This window comes from Pipra filicauda, unplaced genomic scaffold, assembly GCF_003945595.2.
Source record: "Pipra filicauda isolate LSUMZ 115617 unplaced genomic scaffold, ASM394559v2 scaffold132_size2486313_pilon, whole genome shotgun sequence".
NCBI classification, from domain to species: domain Eukaryota; kingdom Metazoa; phylum Chordata; class Aves; order Passeriformes; family Pipridae; genus Pipra; species Pipra filicauda.
In genome coordinates this window covers 1,940,416-1,947,625 of record NW_024103796.1, presented here as the reverse complement: position 1 = coordinate 1,947,625, position 7,210 = coordinate 1,940,416, and the positions used below count along the sequence as shown (strand labels likewise).

At 37.3% G+C, this 7,210-nt stretch overlaps 1 long non-coding RNA gene across 1 annotated transcript; it reads right to left on the bottom strand.

Annotated features, from left to right (window-relative positions):
• Positions 1-1,323: 1,323 nt before the first annotated feature.
• LOC120322580 lies at positions 1,324-7,017 on the bottom strand. The gene is made up of 3 exons (XR_005562377.1): positions 6,866-7,017; positions 2,457-2,501; positions 1,324-1,383 (listed from the first exon to the last, which is right to left on the bottom strand). It is a non-coding gene; the product is annotated as an uncharacterized LOC120322580 (long non-coding RNA).
• Between the last annotated feature and the right edge of the window lie 193 nt (positions 7,018-7,210).

The following is a 7,210-nucleotide window of genomic DNA, read 5'->3' as shown; positions in this document are numbered from 1 at the left end:
AATTTAAATAATTTACAATTAAATACATGTAAATATTTAATTAATTGACATAGACTGTTCAATAAAGAAAAGCACTCAGAGCACTGCTCAGAAAAACAACTAAAAGTTCCTTTCTTGACTTTTTCTAATTTGAAGCTTACTGAGTCTCAGTGACCATTCCGATGATCTTCCTCAAGTACAAATTCTATCTCACAAGCTGTCTGAAGACAGCTTGTCAAAATAAAGACAAATAAATAAAGACAAATAAAATAAAGACAATTCCTCATTAAAACTTTCTTTTCCAGGGAAAAAAAAGAAATTGAAGGCGTCCTGTCTAGCTCTAATAAGATATTTTTGTTTGAATCCATCCCCCATATAGATACCATTTGATTGTAGCCATACACAGAAAACATATCCCACCTGCGCAGAAGCTGAGCAACAGAACCCAAAGCATATGGAAACCACTAGGCTTAAATACAGAGCCACCATAGTGATTTCCTACTGCTGCCAACATGTACATTTAAATGCAAATCTTTTGTTTGCCCACAGACTGTCCTTGCACCATTTCCTATGTGCAAAAACAAAACAGGCACACATCTGTGCTTTTGACCTCAGCAGAGCCCTTAGGAATAGCTTAAATGCTACCTTCTGCTGGCCCTCTTAAAACTAGGAGGTTCAACTCTTAAATTGCAAACAGCTCCAATGCATATATTTAGTAACAGTAGAAGAACCACAGTCTGAAACAAAAGCACTGAAATAAAAGTGACAATACCAGGCCCCACTGTAATTTGGCTCCAAATCTAGTAATGCATTCGTTCACCATACACCCTCTTTAAAAACAGAGCAATGATCAGCTTACATGTGTGGATGTTTTCAAATAGCCCATAATCAATCTTATAGTCTTGTAAAGGGTCATGAAAATGATAATGACTGTGATTAACATTGTGTGCTACCTATTATAAGTCTACTCCACCCATATCAACCTACAGATCTGTGATTATTTTAGAGGTATTTTCCAACCTAAATGATTCTATGATTTTATCATCTGCTCTTTTTTAAAGGTAGCTTCCAATAAGAAATATTAGGCCTGACTAAATGCATAAGGTTCAAGAGCCAACATTTTGGAACGAAGCCTTCAGATGAAAACAGTGGAGAGGGCTCAAGGTTTTTTATTGCCTTCTCTGCCACCACACCTTGCAGTAATCACTTTTTCCATTTACCTTTGGAAGTCAACCAGACATAAGAGCAAAATTTAATCACTGTTTACTTCTCATGTGGAATTACCTTCAGTAATTATCTCAAGTATTTCTTGGACTCACAGGTACACTCCTGTTTAGCACAGTTCCTCATAAAGCGTAGCTTGGTCAAGTCTCCAATGTTTCTGCCACAAATTACTATGTTTTTCTACAGTCAAAAAAGATGTGCATTATCATACAAACTCTTCTGCTAGATTTATGTAGTGTCATATCAGAAATAGATAGGCTCAAATAGTCAGTAACTTGGCTACACAAACATAACAAAATAAACATAATAAACAAATGACCTGTTCAGTGGAATCGAGTACCAAGTCTAGCCAAGCAGACTTCCGTTAGATTAGGAAAGAAGATTGCTTAAATGACATTCTATCATTCTATTTTTGATGCATCTGAAAATAATACAACTCTTTTTATTAACCTGGCTTCTAAGAAGTAAGTTCTGCCAGAAAGAGCTGCATAGTTTTAAGGTAAGGCCACTATCAACTCTTTGCCTCAGCCCACTGCTGGAAAACATATTCCACAGCAGATTTAGCCAAACAGAACATGAACCTATCTCTTGGCAACTCGGTTCATGGTCCCATTTCCTCTGTACCTTAAACTAAGACTCTGGAGCAACTGATATTTGTTAAAGGCTTGCTGCTGCTCTGGGGGTGATAATATCTTAACCATAGGTAGACCTCCAAAACTATTTGAGTATTTTCTCAGCTTTGAGTCAGTGAAGTCCTATTTTTCCAAGAAGCCCAAGTCCTCAAAACCTAGGCATATTTTACCCTTTTTTATTCAGAAAACTGAACGAGGACCAATGAAGAACCTACTTCTACTACTACAATCTTCATCGAGCCACACTTCTAATTTTCTTTGCACATAAAGCAGGATTTCACTGCAATCACTGGAAGGCATAACTTTACCATAAACAAGACTAGTAAGTCATATAGTCTCTCCAAACTACATCTACTAACACTAAAAATAGTCTACTACCAGAATTAAATCAAAACTTGAATAGTGTTACGGCAATGAATTTGTAACTAAGGAGGGGAAAATACTAAGGACCCAAATGTGAAATGCATATTTCATGGGAAGAATATTTATGAATATAAAACAATGGGAGATCCCATTGACAAAGCCCTACTCTAGAGGCTTAGAAGCTTAAACCTAAATTTAAGATTACATAATCTCAAAGAAAATCTGAAATACACAACAGTGATCTTAATTCATACTTACTTATTTCATAAAGTCTCGACAAATCCTTTGGGTTTTATGTTGCCTCTATGACAGAGGTAAAAGAATTTTGCATTAGTTTAAAAAAATCTTCAGGTACTTTTGATGAAGTTACGTATCATCAATATAGCTTTATTGTAGAAGCCAAATAATATATGCTCAACAGTTATGTAAAGTACTCCTTTTTCTATCTTGCTAAAAGAAATTCAATTTTAAGCAAATCCAAACCAATCACAATTCACTGAACACAAAAATCACAAAAAAATCATGCAATTCTCTTAATATATAAAAATAAGCATGCTCAGATATCTACTTTCAAATGAACATAGCTGTTATTTAATTGATTTTCCCTTTTAATTAACAGGTGACTATTATTTATCCCCTTTTATAAGCATTTGATACTAAACCCTATCTTTACTGGCAGGGTCACTTTTACCAGACATCAAAGCAATGGTAACTTTACTTTTGATCAAAGTCAAAATTATAAAGATGGATTGGCATACAGTAATAGTGCAATTGCATATGGATCATACATGTTGTTCAACGATAATAAACCAAAGGAAAAGATACTTGTTGGCAGCTGCAGCAGTGCTCTAGATTAACCTGAAAATTGGGGAGCCCTGTGGATGGTGCATGCAATCCTATCATAGTGAGCACGCACATTTATTCTGTTCAAAGCGCAGCTTACAAAAGATTCAGGTGACAATGTGGCTCTAAGGGAAAAGACAATGTGGGACTTACTTTATAAAAGCTCCTTTACACAGAAGTACAATTTAGAAATATGTAAGAGTTCCATTTTTTAAAGTTCTCCCTGTTCAGTGTTTACCAGAAGAGAGTTCATGCATGAATTGTCAAGCCTCTTGCATATTTTTTGGCACTTAAAAGTAATGCTGGCATTTTCATAACTGCTAAATCATTAGAAAGATGATATTTCAAGTCTGCAAGGAAGTTAGCTTGGCACTGTTCTCACTTGCATACTTACCTAGAGTAATATTTTTCCTGCCAAATAATATAAAATCTCAGAAGAATCACTACTCCCTTGGGTAGTAAATCACTTTAAATAAGAACTAACACAGTGAATCCTTATCTGTTCCCTAAACCAAATGTTCTTATATTCAAATATGTTTAAGATTTTTTTCTAGGTTTGGGAAAGGTGCTAACCAGGCTGGTTGTCAGGTTAACCTTTCCAACCTCAACACTACAGTTACTGAAAATTCTGCTGAAATGGTGACTGGGCCTACAGCTGCAGGCAGTCTTTCACCCAGCTACAATGCAGCACTAGAGGGATGCATTCTCAAGACACTGTTCACTTTTTGTCCTGGTTTAGCTGTTGAATACCAAAGAAATGTTATAACTGTGACAGAACAAATGATCATCTAGAATAATTGTAACTAAAGACACTGGTTTCCCCAAAATAAAGTAAATAACTTGATGTGCTATCTGCAGAGGTGAGAAAAAAATTTAAGTATCCATTCTTCTTCAGAGCAAATGTTAAGTAGAGGACTGAAAGTACTTCCAAAGGAAATATTTCTTTTTTATAAACCATCATAAACTAAGAGTGGAAAAGAAAGTCACATACAACTTGCCAGAACGTAGTTATTGAACACTCTAGTTTCTAATCTCGGCAATAATGTAGGTCAAGGGAACTGGAAAATCTAATTACTCTGTAAATTTTTAAACCTGTTTCTTTCTTCTCAAGGAAAAGAAAATTGTTCCCTCACATTTAAGCAGACTTCACTTTAAAGTGTAACTACAGCTAGGTGGAAAGCTATTTTTGCCTGAATGTAGAGGTTTTTGAACCTCCTTTAAAGTAACTTTGCATCCTGCATTGTACACTCAGCTCTGGTTCACACTTGTTCTCAAGGTATTATGAGTTACATCACAATTACTATAGCTAAAATTCAAAATCCAGAGACACTCTTCAAAAAAAAAAACCCAAAACAAAACAAAAAAAAGTCTCTGAATAAAATAGATCTTTGGTACCACACTGTAGCAGTTCCTTTCAGTAATATATCCCATGCAATCATAATCTGATACTCAGTATTCACACACTGCATTAACAAAATACAAAGCAATGCATCATTATAGAACTATTATGAACACAAGTATCTGATAGCATTGTAAATATTATTCACTTATTAGTTGACTGTTTCACACAGTTAATGCTGACTTCAGTGTATACACAGACCATATAACTTAAATTTACAAGACAGAATAATTTTGAAAAATACAAACACCTTGAAGATTCAAGCCTCCCGATGACTCTAAAAACCAAGGACCGTTTAAGAATCACACCTCCAAACAAAAAACCAAAATAATTTCAGGCATTTACAGTGAATCTCAACTTCTCTCTCCCAAAAAAAAAGGAAAAAAAAAAGAGGAAAAAAAGGCTGCACCTCTCAAAACAAAATCCCTCAAAGTTCAAAGGTCCTAACACTTCACTTCTTAGGATTCATCTAGCATTATTTTTTTAATGTTTTTCCATATTCACAAAGTTCCATTTCTTCTATTCTGTTAAATAAAAGCCCAAGTACATATAGGCAGAAGTTGGGGCTTTCACAAAAACAAAGAAGGCCCCAATGAATTGACAAGCCATTGGAATTGTTATCGTGTTTGAGGATATGTGGACTAGAAACTGTAACTAAAGCCAGCCTACGAACTGGCCCATCTCACAAATCTCCATCTTCCAGCTCCTACCTCTGAGCTACGTGACGAAAGTTTCACAACAGACAAATTTGTGTGTTGTGTTCGGATTTGGCAGTCAAATGTTTTGTTTGTTTTTGGGAGGCGGGAGGGGTGAGTTGTACAGAAGTGGAAAACCTGGCCTAAGGTAATCTGATCTTTGGACACTGCTCTCATTAAGTATAAATCCTACTTTTGAACTTACTCCAATTGCATAAGAGGTGAAGCCTCCCAAACAAACAAAACAAAACATAACAGCAAAAAGATAATTCAGAAAGATCTATATTGAAGACTTAAAATGGGTTTATCTTAAAAGGTAAAGCCTGAAGCAGTAAGCTTAAGGAACAACCCAAAGTAAAATGAGTTCCATCATGGTCTATTATAAAAAGCAAGATTTTTTTTTGCTATATGCCTTTGATGAATGACATTTACTGTTTATAAAGATGTGTCTTCTAAACTACATGGGAATACAGCAAACCATACCACATCTCCTTTTCTGTATCATGGATGAATTTAAGAATCAAGTATCAAAACCATTCCTGAGCATTCTCAAAGCTTTCAGATATCAACACTATAAACTTTGAACTAAAAATTTCAGACAGTTCTTCCCTCACAACAATATCAATATCAAAAAAAAAAAATAAATAAATAGATTTATCCTGACTGAATAGATCCATTAAATTGCTAAAATCACATGTAGCTTGAGGACTGACTCATGACAAGTAGTAATAAATGAGACTTGGATCTTCACTGAATGAGGAGGAAAAAAAAAGATATCTGCCAGTCCATCTGCAAAGTGGAAAAAGTGGCAGGGGCCTTCTTAAAAAGATATGTTTATACAAGTGATTAATGTGTAAAAGCAAATTAAAAACTGAGTTTCTTAATCTTTGGGTGTTTGACTTTACAGCTTAATATAACTTCACCCAAAATAACGTAACTCAATAAAATTGTGCTTTCCTTTCTTCAACTTCTACAGTTCTTAAGCGTGACATTGGACTGAGTTATCACATTTAGTTCATGTACTGAAGAACAGAAGGTCCAAATTTCACTAAGAACCAGAGCAACTAATGATGATAAACCTATGCACTTCAATGAACCTATGCACTTCAATGCATTCCACAAACAGCATATAAAAGGTCTGACTCATTACAGATCAAAAAACTGTCAAAAAATAACCCTGGGATGAAAAAAACAAGTAGGATAGAAGTCTAAAACACATTGGTCCACTCTAAAAGCACAAAAGAGCCTGCTAAACACCAGTAAGATTCAGATGAAGGAAGAAGTTTATGAAACAGTTTGGATGGGTGATTTCTACAGTCACACATCACCATAATAAGGACACACTACCTTCTGTCTGCCAACGCAATTGAGCAATCTTTCACGCACAAGCACTAAATTTGTTGATGGCTACTTGCAGTTGACAGAAATTTGGGTGCATTGAAAAGAGTAGCATTTCCTTGTTTTGCTTTTGGATTCGGTTTCGTGGGATTATTTTTTTTAATGACAATGAAAACACCAGGGCTTTCAGAATGCCAGATGATAATAAAGGTATGAGGATAGCAGATCTTTTCCTGGCTTGCTGGCAGCACTGGGAAAGCCTTTTGTCTATCCTTAGCTCCCAAACAGTATTATACAAACAAAATAAAAAAGGCGTGAGCTGCCCGCTTTCCCAGCCTGCAGACACCCTATCTTCTAAAAAACACGTTATTCCAAAAAAGAATTTAACTTACACTGCCAAAGCTACACTCTTATTACGGCACTTGAGACACGTGCATCCCCCCCGTACCGGGCAGGGAAAGCAGACCTAGGCCAGGCTCGGTGCCACGGCAGCTGCCGGCACAGAACGCATCCGCCCCGCGCCCCGAGAGCCGCGCCGGGCACGGCCTCGGGCCCCACGCAGCGCCCGCCCCGCGGGGCCCCGCCGCTGCCGAACCGCACCCGCCGTGACCGGGCCTTGCCTCCCGCCCCTCCCGCCGCCGGCCCCGCCCGGCGCCTGCGCGGAGCGGCGCGGCGGGCGCAGGAATGCGCGTTACGGTTAAATAGTGGGGGCGCAGGGGCGGCCGCCGCGGGCGGGC